Source organism: Myotis myotis, unplaced genomic scaffold (assembly GCF_014108235.1).
Source record: "Myotis myotis isolate mMyoMyo1 unplaced genomic scaffold, mMyoMyo1.p scaffold_m19_p_1, whole genome shotgun sequence".
NCBI lineage: Eukaryota > Metazoa > Chordata > Mammalia > Chiroptera > Vespertilionidae > Myotis > Myotis myotis.
In genome coordinates this window covers 70371733-70390844 of record NW_023416313.1, presented here as the reverse complement: position 1 = coordinate 70390844, position 19112 = coordinate 70371733, and the positions used below count along the sequence as shown (strand labels likewise).

General features: G+C 39.6%; 1 protein-coding gene and 1 long non-coding RNA gene across 4 annotated transcripts in view; both read left to right on the top strand.

Moving 5' to 3' along the window:
* The window catches only part of PPP3CA (protein phosphatase 3 catalytic subunit alpha), a 314121-nt gene that overhangs the window by 181096 nt on the left and 113913 nt on the right, over positions 1-19112 (top strand). The window lies entirely within an intron of this gene.
* On the top strand, positions 11753-18277 carry LOC118671852. The gene is made up of 3 exons (XR_004972893.1): positions 11753-16590; positions 17237-17334; positions 17777-18277. It is a non-coding gene; the product is annotated as an uncharacterized LOC118671852 (long non-coding RNA).

The following is a 19112-nucleotide window of genomic DNA, read 5'->3' as shown; positions in this document are numbered from 1 at the left end:
CTATCTCCTGGGCTTGTGAGAATCCAGTGGCACTTTGGATTTGAGGTGTTGTAGTTTCTCTCTTCCTGTCTCACATTGCTTTCTACTGATACTTTGGTAGAGTATTAACACTCTGAGTTAAGTCTATAAATGAGAGACGTGCTTATTTTCACACAATCCTTACATTCTAGCAGGGAGAGGTATTACACAGTTGTTTGGATTTGTGGTTAAGTATTACAGAGGAAAAATAGAGACGCATCTGTCTCTCTCAAACCTATACCTCTTTACCAAATGAATTAGTAAGTTAATGAATGGTTGGAATAAATTCCTCTGCAAAGTGGTACTGAGCATAGGGACCTAAGTGTCTTCGTGCCAGGGTTCAGAACCCACAGCTGCTGCTTACTGAGCTTTGGGACCTTGCACAAGTTACTCAGCCCCCCATGTTCCAGTTTCCTGCAGAATAGGATAACAATGGTTCTTGTAAGGGCTGAATGAGGAATATCAGGAAATAGTATAGAAGAGTGCAAGACATACAGTAAATGCGGAAGAAGATTTAGCTTCTATTATTATTATTATTATTATTATTATTATTATTATTACTGTTGCTACTATTATGTGGTAGAGCGTTACAGGAAATTCTGTTTTACCAATTGTATTCACCTATTTTGTTAACCTTCTTCTAAAAATTTGTTAAAAGGATTGCCTTTTTAAAAATATATTTTTATTGATTTCACAGAGGAAGAGAGAAGGAGAGAGATAGAAACACAAATGATGAAAATCATTGGTCGGTTGCCTCCTGCACACCCCCCACTGGGGATTGAGCCTGCCTGCAACCCCGGTATGTGCCCTTGAGTGGAATCGGACCCAGGGCCCTTCAGTCTGCAGGCCGACACTTTAATCCACTGAGCCAAACCAGCTGGGGCTAGAAGGATTGTTCTTAAACTGAAGTGTGTGTCAGAACCAACTGTAGGGCTTAAAAGAATACATGTACCCAGGCCCCCCTGCAGAAGCTCTTAGTCTGTAAGTCTGGATTGAACTTTAAATTACAAAAGCTTCCCCACATGACCCTGACTCACACCCCAAGGTAAAAGCGGATGGCTTTAAAGTGACACGGAAAGATTACACTCAGGGCAGAACGGGATTGTCAACCACTGACAACCACCCGGGGGCTTTTCTTCCTGTGTCCCTGCCCTTGAGTATTGATAGCTACTTGGGAAAATGTGATCAGTAAGCAAAATAGGTGCATATTTAAGAGTACCTATAAACTTTATTCCTTTTTTTGAAGTGGGATTTAATTTTTCAATATTTTAAAAAATACCCAGATGGTTCAATAATTGCCCAGTAAAGTTTGGCTACCTAGAACGTGAGCTCCTGGAAGACAGGGATTTTTTTTATGTTTTATTAAATCTTTATTGTTGAAAGTATTACATATGTTTCTCTTTTCCCCTCATTGACCCCTTCTACCCCACCCCAGGCCTTCACCACCCTATTGTCTGTGTCCATGGGTTATGCATACAAGTTCTTGGTTGATCTCTTCCCATCCACCCCCTCTTTCCTGCCTTCCCTCTGAGGTTCCGCAGTCTGTTCTATGCTTCTGTGTCTCTGGATCTATTTTGCTCATCAGTTTATTTTTTATTTTTTTAGATTCCACATGTGAGTGAGATCATGTGAGGACAGGGATTTTTGTCATGTCACTGATGTATTAGAATATAGTAGAAGCTCAGTTAGTAAGAGTTGAAATGAATTGAGTTAATTTTGAAAGCCTTAAGGCAGTGGTTCTCAACCTTCCTAATGCCGTGAGCCTTTAATACAGTTCCTCATGTTGTGGTGACCCCCAACCATAAAATTATTTTTGTTGCTACTTCATAACTGTAATTTTGTTACTGTTATGAATCGTAATGCAAATAGCTGATATGCAGGATGTATTTTCAATGTTACAACTTGATCATAATTAAAGCATAGTGATTAATCACAAAAACAATATGTAATTATATATGTGTTTTCCGATGGTCTTAGGTGACCCCTGTGAAAGGGTCGTTTGACCCCCCAAAGGGGTCGCAACCCACAGGTTGAGAACTGCTGCCTTAAGGTATTTTGGAAGGGATAAGAAAGATGAAGTATAGTCTGTGTGGTGATTTTCTAGAGAAGGTAGATGAAACATATATTGATTATTCTATCATTTTTCTGAGTAAAATCCTGGTGCAGGTATTTCAAAGAAAGATACAGAGACATAAAGAACAGATGGTAGGTGTGAGTTTGTTTTGAGCGCAGTGGGCATTTTGGCAAATTTAAAATTCTCATTTTTTTCCCCACCACCTTTCACTTCACCCTCTAGTGCTCTTTCCCGGGTGTTAGCTCACCTCCAAGGAGTTAAATTCTGTTTAATTATTTTAACTAACATATAAAATGTTTATTGCTTTTGTTTTTTAAATTCTGGCCTATGTTCTGTGTTTATTATGTGGTTAACTGTGGCTTGCAAATTATCTGGAGGAATTATAGCCTTGAGGGTCAGGGAGATTAAAGCCAACATCTCAGGTGCTTTGCTGTGTGTTCTGGCTTTTGATCTCAATGGGTGACTTTCAATAAGAAGCAGAAGGTATTTTTTGTTCTTTTCTATGTAGTTTTATGTAATTATGAGGAAAATAATGTCTTGAGGCTTTAAATAACTGAGATTCTGTGTGATTTGTTTCAAGGCCACTATTCTTTGGCAATTTCAGTTGGCAGTCCAGAAATCTTACAGTTTTGTCTGCAAATGATTTAAAGTCACTCTGTTATCCTGTGTTATGGTTCTTAATTGGGCTGTGATGAGGATGTTGCAGATAAGAAAATGATGGGAAAAAGGTACTGATTTTACATAGAAAATTATAGAAATGGGGGAAATGAGCCAAACAACTTGGGTCTGCCTGATAATTCTCTGTTTCAATTTAAAATATGCTGCATGGCACTCACTGTGAAATGAAGTCTTTTCTCTTCAGATTTAAACTGACTCCTGAAATTTGAGAGGGTAAAAATCACCAGCATGTCTTAAAAACATGGCTTTTTACATGGTTTCTGAATCACCATTTCTTTCTTTTATTTCTCACCAGAGGATACGCTTATTGAGAGCATGCTGATTTATCTTAGACCAAGGCGGGGGCAGGGGGCGGAGAGAGAGAGAGAGAGAGAGAGAGAGAGAGAGAGAGAGAGAGAGAGAGAAGGGAACATCAATGCCAGAGAGAACATTTACTGGTCTCCCAACCGGGGATGGAACCTGCAGCCTTTAGTATACTGGACAAAGCTCCATCCAAGTGAGTCCTACCAGCCTTGGCTCAATCATCATTTCTTAATGGCGCTTCTTGTGGATTGCTTTAAGGTTGCATTTAGTGATCAATCGCTGCCTTCTGGAAGTTTATAATCAAGTGCTGAAAACATTACATTCACGCATAGCAAGGTAAAAACCATCAAACCCATAATTTAGTAACTGTCTCTTCCTGCATGGCATGTCTTTGTAGGCCTGTTTTTATTTATATTGATCTCAAAGGGTATTTAGCATGTGTGTGCCATTACTGTGACTGCTTTAGGATAAATGTCAGAGGCTAACTGGTGCTCCCCTCCCCAAGGCTGCCACTTGTGGTTGGGCTGGTTTGCACTGTGCATGCCATGACCTGGTCGCCTAGTGAACAGCGCCCTCTGCAGTGGTGTTGCAGGACACAACCTGCATGGCCCTTGGTGGTAGCTCTGGGCACGCAGGCCATTCATTCTCTTCTGCGCTGCTTCTGGAGCAACTTCTCTGGGCACTCTGCTAAATCCACGTAGAAGATAAGATGAATTTCACCCAGCAGCTTTGTCAGGACTTAGGTAAAATATTCAGTTTCCTAAATTGCCTAATCCTGATTACTATACTAGACACTCAGTTTGGTCTTCAGCAGTGAACAGGCAAGTTGTTGACTCTTGTGCCTAGGAAGAATTGCTTAGCTGCTTATCTGTAGTTTCTCATTGTAATTAATTGTCCTCATGGAAAAGTGGGTATTTCAATTTCCTGTTTGCAGTTGATATTAATGCCTACAAAATAACTTTATTATTGTTTCATTTAATGAATATTATTGACCATTCAGCAAGTAAGTATAAAGAGGAAGATAGGGTTATCAAGATAGGGCTCACCACTGATTTTTAAGGCTAAAATGGTGGATTTGGCAGATATGCCATTGTGTCTGTATAAGCAGATATAACAAATGCAAAAGACTTGGTGCAAATACCTAATATAATATTAAGAGATTTTACTTGCTAGACAAGTGGGTGGGATGGCACAGCTCCTAAAAACCAATTTTCAAATAGTGGTATCTGTGGTTTTCAATAGATAGGATTCAGCTTTACAGTACCTGAACATTTATTTTTTGCTCAGTCAATTTTTAGTTTTTAGAACTGCACTTATTGGAGTTCTTGGCAAGTAGACACTCCCTTTTCCTTCCAATACTTTCTTCTTGGTTTTCAGGATACTACACTCTCCTGTTTTCCCAACTCGCAGCCATTTTTTCTTAGTCTCCGTGGTGACTCTTCCTCCTCTTAGAGTTCCCAGGGCTGTCCTTAGACTGTTCTCTATCTACGCGTTCTTTGTTTGGATATCTCATCTGCTCTCTTGCTTTCAAAATCATCCTCAATCTGATGCTTCCTAAATATATCTGCATTTCTAGCCCAATCCTTTCCTCTAAGTCCAGTTTTCTATTTCTAATTGCTTGCTTATCTCCATTTGTCAGTATAAGAGACATCTCAAACCTAAACATGTCCCAAACCACACTTCTTATGTGCCTTTATAAATCGTCCTATTGTTCTTTCTCTTGGTACATAGCAACTATATATATATTTTTAATATACTTTATTGATTTCAGAGATGAAAGGAAAGGATGAGAGAGATAGAAACATCAATGATGAGAAAGAACCATTGATTGGCTGCCTCCTGCACTAGCCCACAACCCAGACATGTGCCCTAATCTAGAATCGAACTTTGATCTCCTGGTTCACAGGTCAATGCTCAACCACTGGGCCACACTGACTGAACAAGAACTATATTATTGACATCTTTCTTTGTTTCACATCTTCGGTAGAATCTGTCTGGACATTTTTATGGCCCTGTGTTTAAAGTACGCCCATAATTTGGTCATGTCTTATCCCCTCTGCCTCTGCTCTGGCCGGGCTGCCTTGCCTGTGTTGTTGCAGTGGCCTATATCTGTGTTCCCAGCTTCTCTCTTGCCCCCATTCTAAACTCAGCAGTCCCTGCAATCCTGGTAAAACAGTAATAGGATTATGCTCCTCTTCTGCTTAATCCTTCAAGTGGCTTCCCTTCCCACTGCAGAAGTCTAGAGGACTCCTCTCTAATTGGATCTTCCACTCCCTTCACCCCATTCATTCACCTCAGCCACACTGGCCTCCTGTCTTTTCCTCACACAGGCTCTGTACTTGCTGGAGAGCTCGTCACCTGTATATCCTTTGGCCCTCACCTCCATCTTGTCCTTGCTCAAAGGCCACCTTCTCAGCGAGGCCTTTCCTGACCGCTCTGTAGAAAGTAGTGATTCCTCTTCCTCAACCCTCACCACTTCTCAGGTGCTTGCTGTCAGGCACTCCTGTTTTATTACCTCCACTGTACTTACCAGCCAGTGATGCACTTTGTAGCTCATTTTTTTTTAAATCTGTCTTTCTCACTGGGATGTAAGCTCAAGGGAAGCAAGAATGTTCAATTTATTTTTTCCCATTGCCCTATTCCCATTATCTGTAACAGTATCTGGAATATATTTGGGGCTTGCTAAATAAATATTTGTTCACTCACTTAATAACGATGTACATATTTCCTGACCCCTTTTTGTTGCTTTATCCTATAGCTGCCTAGCTGAACAACATCAAAAAATTGTCTGTTTGGTAACCATGTGACTGGGTTTTAGCTCCTAAAACATGTTGTTCTATGTGTGTCTAGAAGCTTAAGTTACCTTAACCAAGTGATGGCAGGAATCGTCTCTATTTTCCAGTAAAGATTGTGCTTCCTCAGACTGTCATCATGGTGACCATCCATAGAGCCTACCAAATTATCCCTCCTACATAAATGTACTTCAGCCTTTGCCCCACTTCCTTCAATTAATGATATTCTAAATAACATATTCTGTGGAAAGTGTGGAAGTTTGGAGTTTGACTTTAGGCAAATCATTTCTCACCTAATTTTCTCCTGAATTCAGGTTAAAATATGCAATTGTAGTTATAATTATAAGGGAGAGGCAGGGAAGAGTGAGCGACCGGCCATGTGCTATTATTTCAGTTTTTATAATTGTCTTCTTGTTCTCTAAAAGAGTTCTTGTTAACATCAGTAGCATAAAGCAAATAAGTTATAGTGTTTTGGCTTGGTCACAATAGAGCAGGCTCTCAAATGTATTAATGCACCCTAAGGAAATATAAATTGTTAGTAGCAGTCAGTAAATGTATTCCTGTTATTAATGTTGCTTAGGAATCCTTAGAGGTAAGACTTTTTTTATCCATCTTTTAAAGGATTGGCTTAGGTACTTTCGGATGATTGGCTTAATGGAAGGGAACAACACATATGCAAGTACAAAATAACAGACGTATTCTCTGCAGAAATAAACTGTGCAGTGTGAACTACAGGGCCAGGGTGTGACATGCGGTGAGCCTCACAGAGTGTCTCTTACAATATGACTTAGGCAGTGAGATACTGAATTCAGGAAATTGTTTTGTTTGTTTTTCTTTTTTTAACTCTTTTCTGAGGGAGGGAGCATGTTCAGGAAAAAAAAATTCTTAAGAAACAATAGGAATTGGCTAAAATAAACAAATGTGGAATGTCTGTATTGAGGCTAAATTTTGCATGATGAAAATCTACTTTGTTGGGTTGGAGCATGGTACAATGTACTGTTCCAGTAGGGCAATTGTATGCTACTTTGGCACAAAAATGGGTTATGAGAGAGACACTGTTGACTTGTGTACTTGAGAAAAGCTAATAATTTCCCTGGCTGGTATGGCTCAGTTGATTGGAATGTCATCTCATACACCAAAAGGTGGCAGGTTCAAGTCCCCGTCAGGGTGCATATCCAGGTTTCAGGGTCGACCCCTTGGTCAGGCACATGTAGGAGGGCGCCGATCGATTTCTCTCTCTCACATCGATGTTTCTCTCTCTCTCTGTCTCTCCCTCCCTTCCTCTCTCTAAAATCAATTAAAATTTTTTTAAAAAGAAAAGTTAACAATTGGTTAAGGTGAAAGGAAAATCTTACTGCTGAAATTATACTGAGTTTGGAAGAGAATATGTTGATGTTGGTTGACTGTAGCAGAAGAATTTCTTTATTGAGGAGCACTTCCTTCATTTTTATAAATGGTTGTTGTATGTGTCTCATCCTAAAATACTCAAGTCAGAATATGTATGCAGACTCAAGTTCATCATTTTGAAATCTGACAAATGAATATGCCAGCTTCTACCCAGTTGTATTTTTATCACCCCCTTATGTTTTGAAATTTTACTTAACTAATTTTGCATCTGTTGTTTGTTCCATCATTATGTCATCCTGCCACCATTCTCTTAATTAACCAGGTGAGATGAGTCTTATTTAACTTAGGAATAAGTTAAATAAGACTTTGTTGTGTTGTTTTTATTTAGGAAAACTTATGTATGTACATTTTGCCTTGTGTCACTACCAAAAAAAGCTGTTGCCAGTCTGAGTGTATATAACTTGATAAATTCCTTTCATTTGACTTACAACCAGTTGCTATGTGCTTGAGTATGGCCACTCATCTTGAGAGTGAGTAAATTTTGTTGATGTACGCATATACTATGTGTTTCATAATATTTGGCCAGTTTAAACAGTACAGCTATATCAAAGAAGAAAGCGGTTTCAGATGTGCAAGGATTTTTCTTCTCATTTTGAGATAAAGCAATAGGACAAAGGGTTTAATATCAAATTATAAAAAGTTAAGAATTATACCTGACTGGATAAAAGGATAAGGATTGCATGAAGCATGTTTAAGGATTGATATTGGGTTCTTGTTTCTGTGGCTGTCTCAAAGATTGCATTGATGACAAATTGACATAGCAAATATTTTACTATTTGTGTAGAGGAGAAATATTTACTACATTAACACGTTAAGGACCCAGTCAGTCACTGGTGACTGACACTATACTTTCTGTCTGGAAGACAAAACAGGCTGGGCGCTTACAGCCTAACAGATGACATTATTCCCCATTGTTGAGTCCATAATCTGAAATGTTTAGGAGAAAGATTTCAGTGAGCATGGTTTTCAGCACGCGTCATAGCGACCAGTTGACTGGTTGTTTAGTCGTTCGGTCACTTAGGCTTTTATATATATAGAAATATAAAAACACAGCATCTACACTAATAAAAGAGAAACATGCAAATTGGTGTCACTCTGCTATGCCCACCAGCCAATCAGATGAGTATGCAAATTAACGCAACAAAGATGGCGGTTAATTTGCATACATGGAGCGAAGACACAAGGCTCTGGCTGGACTGAAGACTGAAGAGGCTTGGCTTCGCCGCTGTGGCCGGACCAAAGGCCTGGGTCCTGGGTGCCGGAGGAAACCCAGTGCTGGCAGTCATGGGAAGGAAGACCTAGTGCATGAATCTTCATGCAATGGGCTTCTAGTATAATATAAAAACGCTACATATAAAAACACAGCATCTTAATATTTTCTCTCAGGTGTGTCAAAATGAGTTTCAGTGGACATGAGTTTCACTGGAGAGAATGATGGGCTGGATGTGGCATTAGAAATACACGAGTTCTCTCATCTGCCAGGTTTCCCTGCAATAGGAGAGAAATCTAATCATTTATGATAGATAGGTACTGGCTGAGCCTTTGGCCCTACACCTCGGTGCAGTGCCTGAAGAGCTAGGCTGATCAAAGGGAAGACTCTTCTGTGGTCCTCTCAAGCAGACTTAAAAACAAGGGAAGAACTGCTTTACCTACTTCTACTCCTAAATTCATCCAGAAGATTTAAACTGCAGTATATTTATCCAGAGACAAACCAGAAAAAGGAAGGGAATGGGGAACAAAATGTGTATCTCAACACCCAGAGTTGTGCTTCCATGACCCGGCCCAGGCCTTTCCAAACTACAGGGAGAAATGAGAGGAGGAGAGGGAGAATAAGAATGAGAATTAACACATCTTGACCAGAAGGTGACTTCAGCCCTGTAGAAAGGGTGGGGATAAAAAAGGACAAGAGAATAATGACCTGTCCTCTTTAAAGCTTCTGCCAAACAACGGCAGAGACCACCATGTTCAGGCTACAAGATTTTGTGGGGTCACTTTCAAAACCCCATGACCTTGACTTGTGGACTAATGAATATTCTGAAATTGGATAGATCTAAATTGCTTCTTTTTCTTGGGTGAAAGGGTTCTGGATAGAAAATGGAAATGCTTGATATTTCTAACTGAGAAGGAATTTAAAATCATGAATTAAGTACCCACACAATTGTGGAACGGGGTAGAGTATCAGTCAGAAGTGTTTTGTTGTTGTCATTGCTCACTGCACTACAAATTGTGAACAAGCACGCAGGAAGCCACAGCTGCTATCCACAAATGAAGAGAAACCCTGACTAAGTTAAAACTGCTCCATGGCCCCTCTACTGGTCACTAATAATGGAACATGGAATTGTCAGTCACTAGGAAAGTATTTGGCAAAGCCCACAGAAGTGGCCATGTCAGGTGTGGGGGCTAAGAATGATTTCTACCCTCCTTTACATTTAATATTACATGAGTACCTTTCATTAGCTGAAACTAAGCATTATTCAGAACCCAAATGCCAAAGGATTCTGGGAAATGTAGTTTCCAAGGTTCTAGCCCCTGAATACAGGGGAGAGTACAGAAGGGAGTTGTAAGGACTGCAGACAGATAAAGTTTGTCAAAGGCATGCCCATTTTCTAAAGGAAGAAGTAAAAGCTAACTAGACATTCTGAAGAGGAGAAGGTGCATCAGATTTGCTTGTGAGAGCCCAGCCAGCATGGCTCAGTGATTGAATGTCCACCTATGAACCAGGAGGTCACAGTTCAATTCCTGGTCAGGGTACATGCCCCAGTTGCAGACTGGAGGGGCATGCAGGAAGCAGCTGATCAATGATTCTCTCTCATCACTGATGTTTCTATCTCTCTCCCTCTTCCTTCCTCTCTGAAATAAATAAAAATATATTCTTTAAAAATTAAATTAAGTTTAGAAAAATTTGCTTGTGAGAAATTTTAATCTCATGGCCAAGACATTATAAGCTGTGTATATAATTGGGTACATGCATGTGTCCCTGGGAATGCCACTCATTTGAGTGGATGACTGACAGCAAGTAATTTTCAAGGGTCAAAGAGAGGGTTTATTTTCTACAAACCGTCAAAAGAGTAGAAATCAGTTGTTTAGCTAACTGATATATTTCACTTTTTATTTTTTAACAAATGAGGACTGCAAGGGTAGAATTTTCCTGCAGAATGCATGTATAGCAAGTCATTTACAGACTTCTGCCTGTAAAAAAATATCCTTATGCCTGCTTCAGAGCAACTCCTATTATGGTGTGCTGGTGAAGACACTGGCTCCTCTGTTCTTTTGGGAGCAACTGAGTTTTCTCTTACATTCGAACTCCATCTGTTCCTTTTCCTAGAGTCTTCAGAAATTTGCAACTGTATTTGAGTTTGTTCAGAAGCCTTTACCAAGGATTGCAGGATCTACACAGCTTCCAACATTATGCGTTAAAAGAAATTTTAGATTGTGTAACCAAATTGTCAACTGAGCTTTTTTTTTCTTAATCTCTATATTTAAATGATTCTTGGGACTTCCAGTCTTCTAGAGCTAACGAATTCTTTCCATCTGATAAATGTTCCAGCCCCTTCCCATCTGATAAATGTTCCCATAGCAACACTAAGGCAATCTGTTTAGTTTCATTAAATGCCAAAATTATAGCCTGAGAAAAATGCATAATGTATTATATAATATTATAGCACCTAGAGAAAGGAATCATGTGTGATTGAATTCATTATGATTTTTGGATGTGGTTGTTCAAATAATCAATAAAAGTATTACTATTTCTTTTTGTAAGGGAGAAAAGAAATCCTTGAAATCTGAGTTATTCTTTTGAAGTTTGACAAGGATTCAGATTTACTCTTGATGTTAGCAAATCTAAATTTCCCAAGCTCATTTTCTCTATATTCCTAAAATCTGTTCCCTTATATGATCTATTTGTGTTCTTTCACTCACTCACATACTCTAAAGAACGCCCTCATTTTTATGATTTAAAAAATATTTTTAAAGAACAAATACATTCTGCTTATACACAAAGCAAAAATGTCTATTGATTTATAAAAATCAAAAGTGTGCCACCATCTTTTCCTGCAGCTGAGTAGTGTAAAGGTGTCTGCTGCTCCAGTTTACAATAGCTAAGATTTGGAGACAACCTAAGTGCCCATCAGAAGATGAGTGGATTAAAAAACTGTGGTACATCTACACAATGAAATACTACACTGCTATAAAAAAGAAGGAACTTTTACCATTTACAACAGTATGGATGGAACTGGAGAGCATTATGCTAAGTGAAATAAGCCAGGAAGTGAAAGATAAATATCACATGATCTCACTCATATGTGGGATATAAGGATCAACATAATTTGATGAACAACGATAGATCCAGAGACAAATGGCAGGGCGCGGGTTTTAGAGAGCAACCAAAGGACTTGTGTACATGTATATTAACATAACCAATGGACACAGACACTGGGGCATTGGGGGTGGGAATGGCTGCAGGGGGGCCAATCAGGGAAAAAGGAGACATATGTAAAACTTTAGACAGTCTATATATATAAAAGGCTAATATGCAAAGTGTCCTCTTGGGAGTTCGACCCAGAGACTGGGAGTTGGATCATTTGCTGTGACATGTGTGGATCACCCTGGGGTGGCGCAGAACGAAGGAAGGCCCAGGCCAGCAGCTGGCAGCCGGGGAAGGGAGGCCGCAGATGGCAGCCAGGAGGCCCCTATAGGCCCTGATCGCCGGCCAGGCCCAAGGACCCTACCCGTGCACAAATTTCATGCACCAGGCCTCTAGTAAATTAATTAATTAATTAAAAAGGCGTTTGCTGCTTGACAGGGTTGATGTGCCTGTTTTAAGCAACCCAAAGAAAAGGCTGGCTTCACAGAAATGAACAAGGGGTGGGGGATCATTAATCATCTTGCAAGACATTTTAAACTTCTGAAGAATCCACCATAGTTATCTATATTTTCTTTTTGCATTTAACATGATTAATTCCCAAATAATTTATTTATACATGATTTTGGGTATATTATTTTTTGACTATGTGGATTAATATTAAAGTTTGAAGAGACTAAAGGAGTCATGTTGGTTCTTCCCCTGTTTTTTGAGATTATAAAAAACCTTGCAATAACATTATGCAATATATTTTAACTAATATAATTTTCAGTTGACAGTTATACCTCAATAGAACAGGGTGGAACTCTAAAAAAAATAAAATATAAAACACCTTAAGTTATAGAGAATGTTATTTATCTAATGTGAGCCAAGCCTTGTTTGTAAGAATTAGAAGTATTTACTACTAACTGTCTTTGCCAAATGGGCTTTCCATGGAGAAACAAATAAAGGTATGTCAGAATTTTGTCAGCCATTTCATCATTGCAGTTGGTATATAGATTTATGCTTACCACACTATTAAATTACATGGCACATAGCAGTTAAATTACAGTGTGGAATGTAGCAGACATGCACCAACCATACTTTTCTGTTCTGCTATTTTACCTTTTCCTTTGCTACTTTCCAAAGGTAGTTGTCACTTTATCCTATTTTGATTATTATGAAGATGCATACAAGAACATTTTGTCTCAGGCTGTTTTCAATAAAAAACCATAGAGCAAATTTTATAGATAGCTCCAATTTTTGTAACTCTAAGAATAATACTGCTTATAGCAGTGGCCCCATTCCGGAGTGCAGATGGTTTTGATGTATATATTTCAGGTATCTGGAGCAGTGCCGAAAAAGGCAGTTCTGGTTGATACCTATTTTAGAATTAGCTCTCCATCCATAAATGTGTGTTTTTGAACGGTTTCTTTCTGGAATTATGCAGACCTGGAATAAGACTAAATTTTGTTGGGTGGATTTTTAAAGTGGTGACAGTACAACATATAGTGTAGGAATAATTTTAAGATTAGGGCCATTGTGTGGTTTTCCAAATCTCTTTTACTTAATAAAAATACAGCTGTTCATTTAGACAATTATTGACCATTAAGAAACAAAGCTATCTTTCTATTGACATTAGAAAGACCAGTCCTGTTCCCTGAATTGAAAGTAAACTTTTGGTAAAAACAAAACAAAACAAAAAACAATTATAAGACTAAACCTGTTTCTTGAGTGTAGACCTGTCTCTTGAGTGGAGGGTTGGATTACTGTACAGTCCCTGAGATAGCGTCAATGCAGATGAAATCGGGGGCCGGCCACTGTTCTTATCCTGGCGTGGGAGGAGTAGGTCAGTGAGGGAACTTGGGATGAGGAGGAAGAGAGGAAGGAAACCACCTACTTCACTCAGCTTGGTGTGTGAGAAGAGCAAGGCCTTCTGAATCAAAATGCCCACTTTCTAGTTGTTACTTTCCCTCCTCAGGAGTTCTCTGTGGGCCCTGGGGCCAGACTGCCAGGATCGGTTCCCATCTTGACTGACTGTGTGACTGCTTAGCCTTGAGAATTTGAGCTCATTACCTAAAACTCTTTGAGCCTCAATTTCTCATCTGCTTGATGGAGGCAATAAAAGGACGTGCTTTTGGGGAAGTGTGAGGATTAAATGAGCACAACCCCAGAGTAAGCTAAACCAACTGATATTGTCAGGATTTAAATTCCTTAACCACTCTGAGCTTTAGTGTTTCTCATTCATAAAATGGAATATCATGGACAGTGTGAAGATTACATACAGTGGATGATATTGGCTAAAAGTTCTTAGCAAACTACTGAGATGTGAAGTAATGTTTAGCTGATTAAAATGCTTTAACTGACTTGCATTCTCCATTGCATCAAACATTTGAATGAGAAAACTTTTACTCTGTCTAGTGAATGGCAGTTTATTCATAGGACACCCAGGTTTTGGCAGTTGGTTATTGAATATTATAACTGACTGGTTCCTGCAGACATTATTTATTGAGCACTTGCTATGGAAAATCTCAGGAGAGGCTGCAGGTGAGATCTGGGAGGCCCAGAGAACTTTGGCCCGTCATGTGACCCCTAGTTTTAACTATGCTCATTGTTTCCCAGACTTCTTGTTCTGATATGGGACATAGGCAGAAAGCCCCAAATACTGCAACTGAAAGGAGTGACTCCTATGCACAGTTGCTTTCAAATTCTGTTTTCCATTTGCACCTCCACATTTTTTTTCCAGAGTGAGAAAGAAAATCCCTCTCCTCTTAAGTACTGCTTTTTAAACCGTTCTTACTGCATACTGCTCCTGCTTTTCTCTTGCCACCAGGCTTCCATTTGTGAGCCATCTGAATAACTTCCCACATAACACATTTCTGTTCACTGCTGCTCTTCCCCTGGGGAATACAGATGAGGTTGGGGATGCAGGAGCAGCCAGGGGACACTGAGATAATGGCTCTCTGTCATCGTGAATAATTCTCTCAGTTTGAATTCTCAGCAATTAACCAGGTTGCTGGTGGTTTGTGATTTTTTTTTCTTTCCCTTTTTTTTACCTTCTTGGTATATATCTAGCTTTAATGATTTCACAGAATGTTTGTCACCCTGAAGCTTTACTTGCAAAATAAAAACCCCAAAAATGAACAAAGTGATTTCACCAGTGACCTTTCTCTCTCCATTATGATGTAGTCTATCAACATGATACCATTATTTAAATGCACAGAACTTTAGCTGTTAGCCACTGACTGAGAATAGGATGGTCTAGAAACTAGTCATGAAAGCTGGGAGTTTTTGCAGTGATCCAGGAACTTTTCCAGATTCATAAAGTGTTTTCTGAAATAAAAGGCAGAACTACACAATTTTGATTTGGAAAATCAAGACGTCAGGGTGCCCCAAATCTAAAATATTAAAAGAACAGAAGAGAAGAGTATTGAATAAACCCCATGTCCCTTGGAATGGGTTTCAAAGAACTCTAAAATTATCCGAGTGGCGTCTCTTCTTACAGACAGGAGTTCCCTTCACTCAGACTTTGAGATCTTTATTCAGTGTGCAGACAACTGTTTCGTTTTCCTAGGTGCTAGGGTCCCTCTAGGTTTCTTATTTCTCTACTCAGGGCATGAGCATGCTGTCTCCTAGGCTTGAAACGTTAGAGGCCCTCTTGATTTCTTCTTCCCCTTCATCCCCAATCTCTAGTTGGCTGCTAGGTCCTGCCATTCCTTTCAGATGTCTTTTTGTATCCCTTTTCTCCTTAACTACTTCAGTTACCTTTTTCTTCCTGACACAACGCCTGGAACATGGCAAGTGCAAAAATGCCTGGGCAACTCTAAGGGAGGTATGTGTAGGACTTCCCCAATTCAGTCACCAGTCTTTTTATTATAACTCACTGCTTATTTCTACACTTGTGGTTTACTTGGAGGCACTTTGTGAGAAGAAACCTATTTTATCACTTAGTGAGAATGACTGAGAACAGGACCCTGGTTTAGGCAAAACAAAACAAAAAACACACACAAAAACCTCCCTAAGTGAGAAGTGGAAGCATAGTGGTCGTTACCAACGCGCTTTCACAAATCGACCTCGTAACTCAGACTCGGTGCCCTAGAAAAAGTAGAAAAGAGAGCATTTGGAGATCACTTGGGAAAAGTGGAAACTGTGAATGTTAAGTCTCGGATTGCTAAGGGGCTATGGTATTTCCTGCCCATTTTCTATTTCTCTTCTAATTCATTTTTTAAAATCTTGTAGATTAATTTTGCTGAAATACCATTTGGTGTTCCTCATCCCCTGTTTGAGAACCTGCAGTGACTCATCACCAGTTGTAGAAAACAATTCAAAGGCCTTAATGAAGCTGGTTGTAGGCCTCCCACAGTTTGGCCTGGGCCCACCTGTCTTGTCTTCTCCTTCAGAAACCTTTCAAATCCAGCCAAATTGATTTGTGCTTTGTCCCTGTAGTATATATTTTCCTATCTCTGCATTCCTCTGAATTTTCTTTGGAATAGGTTTCGAATCTGATTCTCTTTCTCTAATCTCTACTCGGTCTGTGTTCAGGCCCTGTAGGGTTGGCCTAGGGCCCAAACCCAATTGTGAAGGCCACACTGGTTGAAATGTGGGAGAATTCACTGACATAATCGAATGTCATTACTTCAGTTAGTAATGATTATTGATAAAAAATGCTAATTGAATCAGGGCTGAGGGATTGACCACACACTGAAAAGAACCATTCAAGAATTCCATAATTGAAACCATGCCGTAATTGCTTATCTCTGGAAATCCTTCTTGCTTCAGTAAATCAGGTTTTGTATTTTCATAGGAAAAGCCATAGTTGGATCATAGAACAAGTCCTAGAATCAGACTATCTGGGTGTGAAACCTCACTCTGACTTCCAGCTGTTTAATCTTGGACAGCGTTTCCCTGTCTCCGGATGGGTCTGATAATGATACCTACCCACCTGGGAGGGTGGGTGTGAGGACAGTGCCCGCCACATGGTAAGAGCTCAATAAATATTAGCTGCTGCCATTATTATTAGTAGTAGTAGTAGTGTAGTTATTTTCCGATGAATTTGATATTTTTTTCTGTCAGCATTTACTTTGCCACATTTAATTTTGAGTTAAAAGGTACTTCCTGCTTTGAGAATGAAATCTATTTCAAGTTAAAATAAAAATTCATCTAATATACCCTTAAGTACTAATGAGGCATTTAGTGCACTGAAGTAATGTGCTTCCCAAAGTGGGAACTTACAACAAAGAAATCATTTAAGCTTAACAATTTCTTATATTAGTCATGTAATTATCCCTTCTCTTAGAAGCCTGCGGCCAAATGGATTTGTTCCCAGGAGAAAGAAACTATCTCTCCTGGCTTAACAAAGATTCGAGTATGAAAGCTATCCACTCTCTGATCCACTGCTACCTCCCTGATCTTGGAATGCCTGCCTCTCCCATGAGAAAGAAGAGTGGGTGAGGCAGTAAAAGCAGGAAGGACCTTTTCTCTTTCTTGAAGCCAGTCTGAGGCCTAAGATGCAGAAAGAAATGCCTAACTGAGTTCTTCAAGGGAAAAGGGACCCAAGGAAGGTGTTCTGCTCATTCATTCATTCATTCATTCACACATTCACCCACTCTTTTATTATTCATTCAGCTCATCAACCAGTTATCGACCATATGCCTAGTGACAAACGCTGCACTCGGTATTGAGCATGCAGAGGACAAGATTGACATTTAGTTCTCTGCCTTGAGGTAAAGGAGTTTTGTTTGTGTGTGTGTGTGTGTCTTTAACAAGTCAAATCTTAAAATAGTTCTTCTGGGAATGAATACCTCCTCAAACAGATTTACATTGGCTAACCTCAGTGCCCAGTGAACAAATGTAGTGCATATTTAATTTAAAATCCATGAAGTGGAAGTATGGGAGCAGTTGGAGAACCTTGTTGAGGTGCAGAATACCAGTCAGAGTTGGAGTCATGATGATCACACGGCTCTGGGTCAGGCCGTAACCTGCGATTTCTAAAATCAGGTACTCTGTGTATCGCTGTGATTAGATAGTGGCATTTAAATGTTACCACTAGGCCATATGGATTGTACGTATGTAGCAAACATTTAAATGTTGCCACTAAACTGTATGAATTTTAGATGTGTAGAAAATAACACATTTTCTCTCCCCCCCGCCCCCACCATTGCATAGCTTTAGAGTATTTGCCCCACCCTTTGCACCAGCCTGGGAAAAGAACCATTTCCGATTCCCTGTGCACCATCAGACACATGCTGCTTGATTGCTGGGATGAATTTAAGTTTTGATCTACCTTGTAAGTTTCCTAGTCAGAATTATGTTCTTGTGGATGTTATTTGGGTTTGAACATTTTCTTTTGCTTATTTGTTGCTAGCGTCTCTAAGTCTGCACAGGACAGCAAACACTCTTTCAGCATTGCATACTTTTTCTTACTGACTAGTAGGACCATTTACAGTTTTTAAAGCACTTTGACCATGAAGTAATTTGAAGAGGAGGAAAGAACTACTTCAAAACATAGAGGCAGGCAGGCAGCATCATGATATAGATGAAATATACAAGTCAGGTACTTGAGTTAGTCCCATTGTTAGGTGGAAAATTTCCTCCTGTGACTTGCAAATTTTTTTTTTTTAATATATTTTATTGATTTTTTACAGAGAGGAAGGGAGAGAGATAGAGAGTTAGAAACATCGATGAGAGAGAAACATCGATCAGCCGCCTCCTGCACACCCCCTACTGGGGATGTGCCCGCAACCCAGGTACATGCCCTTGACCGGAATCGAACCTGGGACCTTTCAGTCCGCAGGCCGACGCTCTATCCACTGAGCCAAACCGGTTTCGGCGACTTGCAAATTTTTAAATTTATTCTTAAAAGTGGCCATGTGTTTTATTGAATAATTTCTGTCAAAGCGCAGCAGAGAAGCCATGCCTTGTTCAGACTGTTCTAGTGTTAAAAAGTGACGGGGAGGGTAACTCGGAAACATTGCAGAAGGTGTGCCTGAGCACACAGTGGCTCTGAAATGCTTCTCATGTTGCTTGTCTTTGTGGACGTAAGCCCACCAGGAGGAGGTCATTATTAAGGTAAAACATTTCTTTTTGTTAGCTAATGACAAGTGGCTGCAGTTTGGTTCTTCTAAATCAAGAATGCCTCCTTGAGTGCTAATAGGATCCTTAGTTTGGTTTCCTTATTTGGAAGCCCTAATTAAGCTCTGACAAGATCTCTCTCTGTTGATGTTTTGACACCCTTCTTTGTTGACCTGACTCTTTGTTCAGGGATCATTTAGCAGCTAACCAAACACATGTGGGGCGATGACTAGAATGTTATATTACATGTGCCCAAGATACAATTCCTTTTTTGCCCCTAATGTATGATATCTTCAGAATCATACATTGCTGTATGTGTGCTGGTGAAATGAATGTGCGTGTTGTGTTTTTTAAAGAAAGAAACATAGTATTTCATTTCTTGCTGATGGTTGAACTTAACAATGGAAGCCCCTTTCTTTGGTACAATATC